The following is a 13,858-nucleotide window of genomic DNA, read 5'->3' as shown; positions in this document are numbered from 1 at the left end:
TGAGTGGGATCAATGGTAGAAAAGGTTAAGCTGAGGGTTGATAGGTTTAATGGGGAGAACTTCTAGTTATGAAAAATGCAAATGGAAGACTATCTTTATCAGAAGGACTTATGCAAGCCATTAGAAGGCAAAGCCAAGAATCAAGGATCTATGTCAAATGATGAATGGGATCTTTTGGAAAAAAAGGCACTTGGAAGCATTTGATTATGCCTGGCACCATCGGTGTCATTTAATATTACAAAAGTGAAGACAACAAAAGATTTGATGAAAACCCTAGCAATATTGTATAAAAGCCCTCCACTTCAAACAAGGTATTTCTCATGAAGTATTTATTTAATATGAAAATGGAAGAAGGTGGATCTATTACAAATCATTTAAATAAGTTTAATACTATTACTAGTCAGTTATCTTTTTTGGGTATCAAATTTGATGTAGAAATTAGAGCTCTCTTAATTTTGTGTTCTTTTCCTAAAAGCTGGAATGGCTTGGTAATGGCTATGAGTAATTCTATACTTGGGTCTAGTACCCTAAAATGTGAAGATGTGATTGGTGTTGTTTTGAGTGAGGAAACTCATAGGAAATCCTTAGGTGGATCTACATCAGGAAGTGCTTTGAATGCACAAAGAAAGGGCAAAACAACTGAGAGAGGAAGTAATTCCAAAAATATGGGAAATCAAGAGGAAAGTCAAAGGAGAGGAGGTATCAATTGAGAGGACCAAATGATTGCTAGTACTGTGGGAAACCAGGTCATAAAAAGAAAGATTACTGGAATCAAAAGAAAAATGAAGGAGATAAATTAGATGGAGACAAGGAGGCAAATGTGGTAAGTAACAAATTTGAAGAGGATGCTTTGCTTCTATCTTTAGAAAGTGTTGATGATTCATGGGTTTTAGATTTTGGTGCTTCATTTCATGCTACACCTCATAGAGGTTATTTCAATGATTATGACCAAGGGGATTTTGGGCTTATTTATTTGGGGGATAATGAACCCTGTCAGATTGTTGGAAAGGAAAAAATTAAGATTAAGTTGTAGGATGGGAATCATTGGCTACTACATGAGGTAAGACATGTTTCAAGGCTAAGTAGGAATTTATATTTAGTAGGGCAACTCAGTGGTGAGGGTTGTGTAGTTACTTTTAATGATAAAAATTGAAAGGTCTCAAAAGGTTCCCTTGTAGTAGCAAAAGGTGTGAAAGTAGGCACCTTATATCTTTGTACAGGTCATATTGTTCCTTCTACTTTAATTGTTTTAGAGAAAAATGAATGTTCATGAACAATTGTTGCAGTTGACTAGGGAGAACAAATAATTGTTGTAGATTCTGATACAGCACTATGGCACAATAAACTTAGGCACATGAGTGAGAAAGGTATGAAAGTACTTCATTCAAAGAAAGTTTTACTAGGTCTAAAATGTGTTAATATGGATTTTTGTGAAAGTTGCACGTATGGAAAACAAAAGAGAGTGAGTTTTGTGAAGACTGGGAAGGAAAACAAAAAGGAAAAATTAGAGCTTGTGCATACCAATGTATGGGGACTGGCTCTAGTATATTCCCTTGGAGGCTCTCATTATTATGTTACATTTATTGATGATGCAACTAGAAAAGTATGGATTTATTTCCTTAGATAGAAATATGATCTATTTCAAACTTTTAAGAAATGGAAATGCTTAGTTGAAAATGAGACTAGTAAGAAATTAAAATGTCTTAGATCTGATAATGGTGGTGAGTATTGTAGTCATGAATTTGAAGATTATTGCTCCACTAATGGTATTCATAGATAGAAAACTATTGCAAGGACTCCATAGGAAAATGGAGTGGCTGAACGCATGAACAAGACTATAATGGAGCATGCAAAGAGCATGAGGTTGCATGCTGGGTTTCCCTTATACATGTGGGCAGAGGTTGTCAATATTGCTATATATTTGATTAATAGAGGTCCATCTACTCCTTTGGGTTGTGGTATTTCAGAGGAAGCATGGACTAGTAAGAAGCTGAGTTATTCTTTTCTCAAGACCTTCGGTTGTGAAGCTTTTGCTCATATACACTCTGAAAATAGAACCAAGCTAGAAGCTAAATTAAAAAAATTTGTCTTTGTTGGATATGGCATTAATGAATTTTGTTATAGGCTTTTGGATTTTGAAAATCAAAAAATTGTAAGAAGCAAGGGTGTCATATTCAATGAGAAAGTGGTGTACAAAGATCTGTTGTAGCAACATGAGAAGAAAGAAGATGATTATGTAGTGTTGGATGATACTCCAAAAGCTGATGTTCTAGCCATTTCTAATGATGTGCAACAATCGCAATAACAAATACCACACACAACTGTGAATGTTAGACGGTCAACAAGGAAAATTAGACCTCCACAAAGATTTTCTCCCTCTTTGTATTCAATTTTACTTACTAATGCTAGTGAACCTAAATTTTATTATGAAGCTATGTAGGTGGATACTAAGATTCAGTGGGAGTCTACAATGAAAGACAAATAGGACTCTTTGCTGAAGAATAACACATGAGATTTATGCAAGTTGCCTACTGGTAAAAGATCTTTATAGAATAAGTGGATTTATAGGTTAAAAGAAGAGGATGGAGGTAAGAAATGCTTTAAAGCTAGGTTAGTTGTGAAAGGATTTGCATAGAGAAAGGGCATTGATTTTGATGAGATATTTTCTCCTATTGTTAAGATGACTTCTATCTATACTATTTTAAGTCTTGTGGCTACTAAAGATTTGAATTTAGAGTAGCTTAACATTAAAACAACCTTCTTTCATGGTGATTTGGATGAAGAAATATATATGGCTCAGCCACAGGGTTTTGAGGTCAAAGGTAAGGAGAACTTCGTGTGCAAATTGAAGAAAAGTTTATATGGCTTGAAGCAAGCACGTCGGCAATGGTATCTAAAATTTGATAGTTTTATGCATGAGCATGGATTTAATAGGTGTCATTTAGATTACTATGTTTATTTTAAGAGGTTGGATGATGAGAGCTACATTATTTTATGTTTATATGTTCATGATATGCTTGTAGTTGGGTCTAACATGGCTCATATTAAGGGGCTGAAATGCTAGTTAGCGCATGCATTTTCTATGAAGGATTTGGCGGCAAAAAAACAAATCTTTGGTATGAAGATTTGTAGAGATAGGAAGAATAGAACATTAACACTATCTCAGGCTAATTATGTTGAGAAGGTGTTGCAACATTTCTCTATGGAGAAAGCTAAAGCTGTCAGTACACCTTTACCTAGTTATTTAAGGTTGACTAAGGAGATGTGTCCTAATATATAGGAAGAGGAGGATAAGATTTCCAATATACCCTATGCTTTAGCTATAGGAAGCTTGATGTATGTTATGGTATGTACTAGGCTAGATATTGCACATGTAGGAGTCGTTAGCAGGTATTCCAAGAATTGAGCATTGGAATGTAGTCAAAGGAATTTTCAAATATTTGAGAGGCACATCCAATAAGTATTTACACTTTGGGGGCTCTACTACTAATTTATAGGGCTATCTTGACTTGAATTTGGTAGTGGATATTGATACCATGCAAAGTACTATAGGTTATGTCTTTACTATTGGTGGGGTAGCCATGAGATGGGTTTCTAGGTTACAAAAGATTAATGCTCTATCCACTATAGAGGTAGAGTATGTTTCTACTACAGAAGCAGCCAAGGAGATGATATGGATTCAATTCTTCTTGGAAGAATTGGGACACCCTCAGAAGGATAATTATTTGTTTATAGATAGTCAGAGTGTCATTCATCTTGCAAAGAATTCAGCTCTGCATTCAAAGACTAAACACATACAGTTGTAGTACCATTTCATTCGGTCAATTTTGGAGGATGGACAATTAAAGTTAGAGAAGATACAATCAAATGACAATCCAGTCAATATGTTGACAAAGGTGGCAACAAGGGAGAATCTAAACTCCTCTTCAGCTTCAGTTGATCTTCTAGATTGAACATGAATAAAAGAACAATAGAGTCCAGGGTGGTTTTATCTAGTGGGAGCCTCATGGAGTAGCGACATCGCTATAGGATCAATCTCCAAGTGGGAGATTGTTGTTTAATGTGGAGCCTGATCAATCCCCAAGTAGGAGATTGTTAGTATGTGGTGACTAATCAGGAAAGTACTATACATACTTCATAAATTCTTTGGGGCCCCAAATTTTTTTTTGTACTATTCATAGATTCTCCATTCATAGATTCACCACTAAAGTAATGGCTAATTTATGGCTAACATGTAGTAACCTTAAAGCCATTTAATTCTTGTATAAAAGGGCTTAGGGTTAGGGATTATTTCATAGTTGGAGATGCAAAATTGGTTCTTGTGGCAGTATTGAGCTGTAAGGGATTACAAATTGTAATCAGGTTGTAACCACTAGATTGTAAAAATATTGGACTTGCTATTTGGTGGACATAGCCTAGGGTTTAGGTGAACCATGTGAAATCTTGGTGCCTTGTGTTCTTTTCTATTTGATCTATTATTTTCTGTTATTAGTTATATTTTCATGTAATTGTTATTTCTGTCTATGGTTTAATCCTAACAATCTTTTGCATTACCTATGTAATCAACATGAAACCAATAGGAAAAGTGAAATAATTGAGCAAGAAATGAAGAATGAATATTGATCATAGATTCATACCTAATCCTAATTCTTTGAAGCCTTTAAAAGGAGGATGAAACCCCATTGTATGTATGTATGAGAAAGAGATTATGGGAGAATGCTAGCCAAGTGCAGAGAGGTGTAAAGACATAGAAAGAACATAATAGCATTATAGAATCCAATTAATCAAGAACATAGTATTAGAATTTTGAGGAGAGACATATCAGATTGAGCAAGGATTAGAACAAACAAAGAAAAACAAGGATCTGGAATCAGCAATTGAAGATTGTAAGTCATCAGGTTAAGACTTTCTAATACTCTCTAGCCATTGTATTAGGAATGAAAATCCTATGATGATAGGTTGGTTTAATAGCCATGTTGTAAGACTTTCAACAAAGTGCTAAATCTTTTAACAAGGTAACATTCCAAGTGAATATTTGTAAATCCTTTAACCATGTCACTTTTAATAAAGTCTTTAATAGGACAAGCCTTTCACAGGGCAGACCATTGGAAGTGGTCAAACTTTGTAACCTTAAATAGTTACATATTTCTATAGTGATACTTTATGGGTGTCATCCCCACCCTAGTTTTACCTTCTCATTTTGGAGGGTTTATGGGTTACCAAATTCTTGTGACATCTATTTTATGCATGTCTTTACTTTTATGTTTATTAAATGAATTAGATGCATGTGAATGTTTTAGTAAAAGGGTTTTGAAAAGGTTAAAGTTAGTTACTTTTGATTCACCCTACCCTACCCATACCCCCCCCCCCCTAAAGTAAATCTTACCACTTGTAAATTCCAACAATTGGTTTCAGAGCCAAGTTCTCACAAGGAGGAGCCTTACAACTTGGAGAAAAGATCTAAAAATTGAAGTCTACAAACTTGGGAAGATCATAGTGAATCAGGTAATTGATGTACAACTTTCTCTACACACTTTGGAAGAAGCTAGAGAAGAACTGAGAAAATCCTTAAAGAGAAGAAGAGAGATTACCATAGCTAATAATGATACACAATACAAGGAGATTGGCACCTCAAAACTATTTGCAAATAGAGATTCCAAAGAGTTTGATGTAGCAAGAGAAAACCTAATGGAGAAGAATAGAGCCCAAGCAGAAGAAATCAGAACACTCAACATTGAACAAGAATCAAAAGCCATAATGCTCTGTGAGGTGACTAAACAGAAGAAAAGAGCCATTACAGATAAGGCTATGCTAGAAGATGACAAGAGAAGTCTTGCCAACAGATTGGAAGAAAAGTCAATTAAACTTGTAAGAGTTTCAAACATGCAGCTAGACACCCTAAGCCAGATGATGAATGCACATCATGAACTGAATGTCAAGGACATTGAGATCTCTACAATGAAGATGAAAAATTAATAATTGTAAAATGACTTAAAAAGAGAGGAGATTGTAGAGAGCTTCAACAAACCCAATGAAGCCATCAAGTACTTTGAGTAGCTACTCAAATCACCAAGGGCTAGCAGTCATACTTCAAGACTAGGATACACCACCAATGAATAAGGAGAGTCAAACAAGACTACAAAAGAAAGAAGTAACAAAGGTAAGAACTCTAAATCTACTTGTCATTTCTGTGGTAAAAAGGGACATACCTCTAATGTATGCAAGAACAATAATGCCCATCAACATGACAAAACTAATAATATGGGTCACTACCGTAAGTGCAATAAGCAAGGACATCAAGCACATGACTACAGGACTAGGAGTATTAGTACACCAAGATTTGAAGGTCGCTGCTATAATTGCAAAAAGTATGGACATAGAGCTTTTTTGTGTAGATCAAAGCCTATGTGGACACCTAATCAGTTAGCAAGGGGAAATAAATATAGAAATCACTATAATTGGGACTACAACACTAGTTATAGCTATCATTACTATCAGTAATATGGACACATTCCTAAAAATTGCATAAGAACATATTTCAGTGGAAACTATTGTAGATGGTTGAGTCAAACCACATGTTTTAGTTGTTTGAAGATTGGTCATATCAATAGAAATTTCCCAATAAGGTCAAAGACACCCAATTCAAATAAAAAGAAGAGAAAGTAGATGTTGAACACATCACAGGAGAAGTGAATAAGACATGGAAGAAGAAAGATGGGAGTAGCATAGCAAATGAAAGGATCACTTAACCTAAAAGGTCAAGTAGTCACACTTCATCAAACTAAGTACAAGAAGGCATGAGGGACTAATTTACAAAGCTATATCATACATTAGTTCCTAAAAAAGCAAGTACTAAAAAGAAGAGATCAACATGAATAGAGATGCAAAGTTAAAACTTCAAGTTTTCATAAGTGTTGCCGAGTTGACTGTCAAAATTAGTAGAAGCCAAATGATTAGCTTTAGCCAAGTTGTTAGAGGAAGCTGAGTAAAGAGAAATTTTAGTTGAAGCTAAGTGAGTGATACTTCTATGGATGTCAAGTGGTGAAAAGAAAATGGAAGCCGAGTAATGTAGAATGCTTAAGAAGCCAAGTGGACAGATGTAAACATACTAAGCATTAAATGCTATAAAAATAGGGTACATTATAGCATTTTGAATCATTTTTCTTCATTGAAAATGAAGAGAAAAGATGAAGAAGAGTGTAGAATGACTTCAAAGAAAAGAATCTATCACTCAAGCTAATTTCAATAGTGATTCAACACAGTTTCATCAAATTTGAGGTATTTACATTTGTGCCAAGTTATGCAGTTTCACATTTTCTTTGTGTTCAAACCCTAGATCACAAAAATGGCTTCTAGCTCTAGGAAAACATAGGAGAAAGAGCTATTTGAGGTTCAACTATTGTCAAATAAAGTAAAAAAACTAGATTTCTAGCCAATACTAGAAGTGGCATTATAAAATGACCCAGCTGGAGCCCTATCCATTATACCCCCTAAGGTAGTTATGGTCCAAGATGTTAGGGGATGTTACAACTATAAAATTAGAGCTATAAGAGATGTAGAAATGAGGGAAGCCTATGAGAGATTGTGTGAAAATGGAGTTTTGAAAGAAGAGTATCAAATTGTTGAGAAGAAGGGTTTGATGCATGCCCTAGAATTCCCCACAATTTTCAAAACTAAATGGATCAAGATAGTGGTTAGTAGGCTACATGGTGGAAGTTTATAGTTGGAGGATGGTCTAGTAAAAATAACAAAGAGAATTGTACATAGAGTGATAGGGTACCCAACCCTAGATTGGCCAAAGACCCTTAGGAGTGATTCTAAGGAAGCAATTGAAAAGAACACTGGTGCTGAGTGGAACAAGAGAGGAATTACAATAAACACCATCCAAGACCCTCTTGTTGACTTTTCTATTAGGGTTATTGCACACAAATTTTACCAATCCAGTAGACTTAATAGTGTACCATGCATTGCAATGGATGTGGGTTACAAATTAGTGAAAAAGGGTCATACTTATGATCTTGCAAAACTACAACTGCAACAAATCAATGAAAATTTAGTAGAAATAAGGAAAGCCAAGGAAGCTCAATGCAAGTTTGGTGATATTTTGATTTGAATATTCTTCTATGTACAAAATGAATTTTCATCTTTTGGTAAAGTTGTCAGGAAATAAAATAAGTCAATCATAGCTCAAGTTAATGAATATATAGAACAAATGGGAGCTAATTTTGAGACCCTTATGACTAGCTATTTTGAAGATTTCAAGAAGACCATGAAGCAGAGCCTAAGAATACTAGTTTCATTGGTAGCAAGGGATGTAAATGATGTATGCTTTCTTGTAGATATTGACTACACCTATATTCAAGATACAATACCAAGAGTTAGATGGTTAAGACCTCTTGGCTATGAAATAAATATAGATGAGGCATCAATAACTATAATTGTACTACTAGTTGAGGAAGTGAACAAAAGTGCACCACATTTTGGAAATTTTAATGTGGTTAGATAAAAGGTGGATATGGAGTTAAAGACTACCTCCACACTAAAAAAGAAGGACACATTGGCTAAGAAACTTAAAGCCAAATTTGGTGAGGGCATAAGTAAAGAAGAAGAAGGTGAAGAAGCAAACGATGATGAAGAAGAACAAGGACAAGAAACACTTGCTTTGACCCAAGGCATGGGGGAGGATGTAGAAGAAGAGGAAGGTGTCAAGTAGGAAGCACCCAAGGCTGAACTAAAGAAAAGAAAAGGCACAAAAATAGCCAGTTGCATAGCCCAAGGGGAAGAAGAAAGCAACAAAGTTGAGCCCAGTCAAGCCAACTACAAGGGTAGACACAAGGGCAACAACATAGGTGGCAAAGGAACAAGAGAATTAAAAAGCCATAGATAAAGGAGGGCCTATGAAATAAAAGAGAAGAAGAAAATATGTGGCACCCCCAGAGTTAGATGAAGAAAAGATGAAATTTGACAATGATCAATTCAAATTGGTAAGACATTATACCAAGTCTAATTTGGAAAGTCTTCATGATAACATTAGAGATAATATAGATTTAACTAGTTTAAAGACTATTGATTTTAATAAATTTTCAAGAGAAGAAAAAAACATAGTGGAAGAGTCCATCTACACTATGATGGCCAAGTTCAAGACTACGCCACTTGAACTTGACAATTCTATGCCTAAAGAGCTAAGCTCCATTGTAGAGAATAAATGGCATTATTGCCTTAATATGGAGAAAGAAATAAGGGATTGAACATTGGCTTGTGTGATACCAGACCTTACTAAAGGTCAAATAAGCAAGGCTAGTACGAAACATGGGAGAAAATTTGCACCCAAATATAGAGCCTTTAGCATCTTATAGAATAAAATAGAGGATGTTGTAAAGAAATCCACACATATATGGAAATTGATTTATGGATTGACTACTGCCAAGAAAGGATAGGAAGATCCCTTTGAGGGAAGAAATGATGAGGAAGAAGAGGAGAATGAAAAAGAGGAGGAAGGAGAGAAAGAAGAAGAAGAGGTAACAGTGAAGAAGACATAACAAGTTGAAGAGGCAATAGCTAAGTAGCAGTAGCCAAGACAAAGTGTCCAAGACACCCAATTGCCACCACCAAGTCATCGACATACAACACCTACAAAAATTGTAATTGTCAAGGATGTTCCTAACACCTCAGGTTAGAATATCAATCCATTGACTGCAGAGGATCCCAAAAAGATCCTTCACCAAACCACATTGCTATCACAATTGTGCACAAATCTTGTTTTGGTGAGTGTGGAAGAATTACAAAAATTTGTAGCAAAGATTACTAAGGAGAAGGTGAACACACAAGAACCACCTTTGTAACATCCCATAGCTACAGATGATCAACCAAAAGAGCAAGTAGCACAAGACATAACTACTAAGGTTGATTCCATAGTAATAGTAACAACAACTGCTGAGGAGTTAGCAAAGGAGTAGATAGGACAAGATGTTCCTACAACACAAAGCCAAGGTGCACCTCCTCAAATCATTATCATTGATCAAGGCATTAGAGAAGAAGAGAAGGAAGAGGGAAAAACCCCCAAAGAAAGAGATCAAGAGGCAATATAGAAACTAGTGAACTTGCCTACCTTAGGGACTCCTACCAAGTAGTTGAGCACTAATGCAATACCAGTACAAATTTCAGCACCAGGCTCGAGCTCCACCAAGGTAGCAAGGGTACTTCACTGTGGAGACCTTGCACTTGATGAGGAAATAGTCATACCTAGTTATGACTACAAAATAATGAACCTGGCATAGATAAATGGAGTGCAAGAGGCATTAGAGAGAAAGAAGAAGTAGGAGATACTCAAAAACGAGTGTAGACAAAAGCAAGCATTGGTAGAAATCAAAGACATATTCATTGATGCATTTAGCTTGCCTATACCTGATGAAACAAAGCCCATCATGGGGCAATTATCCAACATAGTGGACCAGGTACAAATTGAAGACCTTGATACTAATGTCAAATTATTAGAATGGTCTAAAAAGAAATTTCAAATGAAAGTCAATGAGAAAATATCCAATGAAATAGCACTATCACAAGTTGAACTCGCTAAGAAAATAAAAAATGTGAAAATAGTACTTGAGAATATATTCTCATTGTACTCCAAATTGTGTAACTCATCATTTTTCACACAAGAAACTAGCTAGAGAATATTTAGCTTGGAACACAATCTTAAAATATCTAGCACATAGCTACATAAAGATCTAGCTCAAAGTGAGAAGCATTTTGCAACAACACTTCACACTCAGAAGGAGTTAGCTATATTAGCAACAAAGGAGGCCAATGTTAAGGCCAAATTGATACAAATACAATCTACTATTACCCCACATCTAGAAGTACTACAAAAAGAAGTGGCCTATGTAGAAAATGTTTTAAATAAAGACCCCAATCTTTCTACCTTAGAAGGGCTAGTACATCTTTCAATAGAGACAACCATCCAACACAAAGCACTAGAAATTTCCTTTGAAGATAATAATGGAGGTAAATAAAACATTTTTGGCTAAATATTCTATTCATTCTTAGGACCCTTTGATATAAGTGTCAAAAAGAGGGAGATAATGCATTATCTAAATAAAAGGGGGAGATATTCATTATGCATATAATAAGAATTGAGGAGATGATACATTCTTTGATGGAGGTAACAAAGAATATCCAAAGGGGGAGATATTCATGTAACACAAATTTTTAAGAAGAACTAAGGGAATAAAGCCAATAGGATGCAAAACCTGCAAGAAGATGTGAAAGAGGGAAGTAGAAACAAAGGGGGAGTACAAAAAAACAAATATAGAGTAAAAACAAATAGATACATAGAAATAGAGGCAAAGGAATGATAAGGTAGATAATGAAATATTAGCACGAGATAAATTCAACTTAAGGGAATTCTGGTTATAGAAATGACACATCAACTCAGGGGGAGTTACAAGTTTTTGAGGTATATAGACTTCTACAAAATTTTGAACAAGTTTTTTGAAGCTTTGTACATATGTTGAATAGAACATGTAGTATACTCATAGAGATCATAATGCTTAGTTAAGTATTTTTGCTACTCATGTCAAAGGGGGAGATTGTTGGTCTCAGATTTGTTTTGAAAATTGAGTGTCAACACACTTAACCAATTCTTAAGTTGATGCCAAGTATAATATAAAAGTTGAGCTATAGTGTGTGTTGAGACAGAGATTTAATAGGTGCCAAGTGAACTTTAGGTGTTGAGCATAGTTCAAGTGACAAGTGATAAGTGATGTTGAGTCACTATAGGTGCCAAGAAAAATAGAATCACTATAGGAGCCAAGTGAGATAGAATTCGTATATGTGCTAAACATCAGCAATTAGTAAGTGCCGAGTAACACAGAATCAACATATGAGTTTGTGCCTTCACAAAATCAAATGTAAACTATTTTTTGAGCCAACTTAGGATGAATCTTCAAAGATCTTGAAGATAAGATCGAATCTTTTGCATTACCTATGTAATCAACATGGAACCAATAAGAAAAATGGAGAAGACATGCAACCAATAGGAAAAGTGAAAGAATTGAGTAGGAAATGAAGAATGAATATTGATTGTAGATTCATACCTAACCCTAATTCTTCAAAGCCTTTAAAAGGAGGATGAAACCCCATTGTATGTATGTATGAGTAAGAGATTATGGGAGAATACTAGAAAAGTGTAGAGGGTTGTAAAGACTTAGAAAGAACAAAACAACATTAAAAAATCTAGTTAATCAAGAATAAAGTATCAAAATTTCGAGGAGAGACATATTAGATAAAGAAAGGACTAGAACAGACAAAGCAGAACAAGGATCTAGAATCAACAATTGAAGATTTCAAGTCATAAGGTCAAGACTTTCTAATTCTCTCTAGCCATTGTATTAATAATAAAAATCCTATGATGATAGGTTGGTTTAATAGCCATGTTGTAAGCCTTTCAACAAGGTGATGAATCCTTTAATAGGGTAACATTCCAAGTGAGTGTTTGTAAATCCTTTAACCTAGTTTCATTTAATAGGGTGTAAAGTCTTTAATAGAACAAAACTATCATAGGGTAGACCACTAGAAGTGGTCAAACTTTGTAACCTTATATAGTTACATATTGTTGCAATAATACTTTGTGGGTGTCATCCCCACCTTAGTTTTACCTTCTCATTTTGGAGGATTTCTAAGTTACCAAATTCTTGTGTTATCTATTTTCATGAATATCTTTACTTTTATGTTTATTAGATAAATTAGATGCATGTGAATGTTTTTATCAAAAAAGTTTTGAAAAGGTTAAAGTTAGTTACTTCTAATTCACCCCCCACCCCCTCCCCCCCCCCCCCCCCCCCCCCTTAGAAGTAAATCTTTCCACTTGTAAATTCTAACAGTAAGACATGCAATCAATTAGTTGAAGGGATCTTTTAAGTGAAAAAGTGGGTGAATCACAACCACTGTTTCATACCTAACCCTAAGTCAGCTAAGTCTTCTTAAGGAGTACTAACCCTAAACTTTATGTGAGTGTGGAAGGAGAAAATAGAGAAGTTTGCATGCACAAATAGAGTATTCATGGTGACTAAGGAGTTGTGAATTGAGATACATTGTAGAATTAGTTAGATGAGAATAGAGGAAAGGAATTAGAGGAAAGAAGAGATACATTTGATCAATTAGGATCAAGTACACATCAGGAAAGAGGTGATCTATTATCTAGCAACAGAGTGCAAACTATAGGATAATTGTTGAGACATTCCAATAAGTGGATGAGTTAAATATATTAATGAAGTATTCTTAATAAGATATTGTAAATCCTTTAACATGGTGCTTACTTCATTGTAAGTTAAAGTCATTTTACCAGGAACACTTCTAATAGGGTGTTGAAATCCTTTTATAGGGTAAGATCTAATAATCTTGTAAGCCTTTAATAGGACAGACCTTTCATAGGGTAGATCATATTTTATGATCAAATATTGTAACCTTCATTAGATACACTTTATTATTGTAGTAGTGGATATTTGTGGTTGTCATCCCAACCCTAGTTTTACCTTCTAATTGGAGGGTTTCTAGGTAACCTAATATCTTGTGTCATACATATTTTTAATGTTATTCGCTCTTTTCAGTTTACATTCAACTTGTAAGATGGATGTGTGGTGAATGAATTTATGGATAAAGTTTTGAAGGACTAATTCACCACCCCCTCCCCCCCACTCTCAAATTTTACTTTACCTATTGTATTTCCAAAAATTGGTGTCAAAGCATAATTTTGTGGAATTGAAAGCTTTGCAACTTTGAGGAAAGATCTTGGAGATGTAAGTCTAGAAGTTGGGAAAGACTATTGAAAACCAAAAGATTGAAATACAACTTTCCCTAC

Source organism: Cupressus sempervirens, chromosome 6, assembly GCF_028749045.1.
Source record: "Cupressus sempervirens isolate cs-2001-9-10 chromosome 6, ASM2874904v1, whole genome shotgun sequence".
In the NCBI taxonomy this organism is placed as follows: Eukaryota; Viridiplantae; Streptophyta; class Pinopsida; order Cupressales; family Cupressaceae; genus Cupressus; species Cupressus sempervirens.
This window is presented reverse-complemented; position numbering follows the sequence as displayed.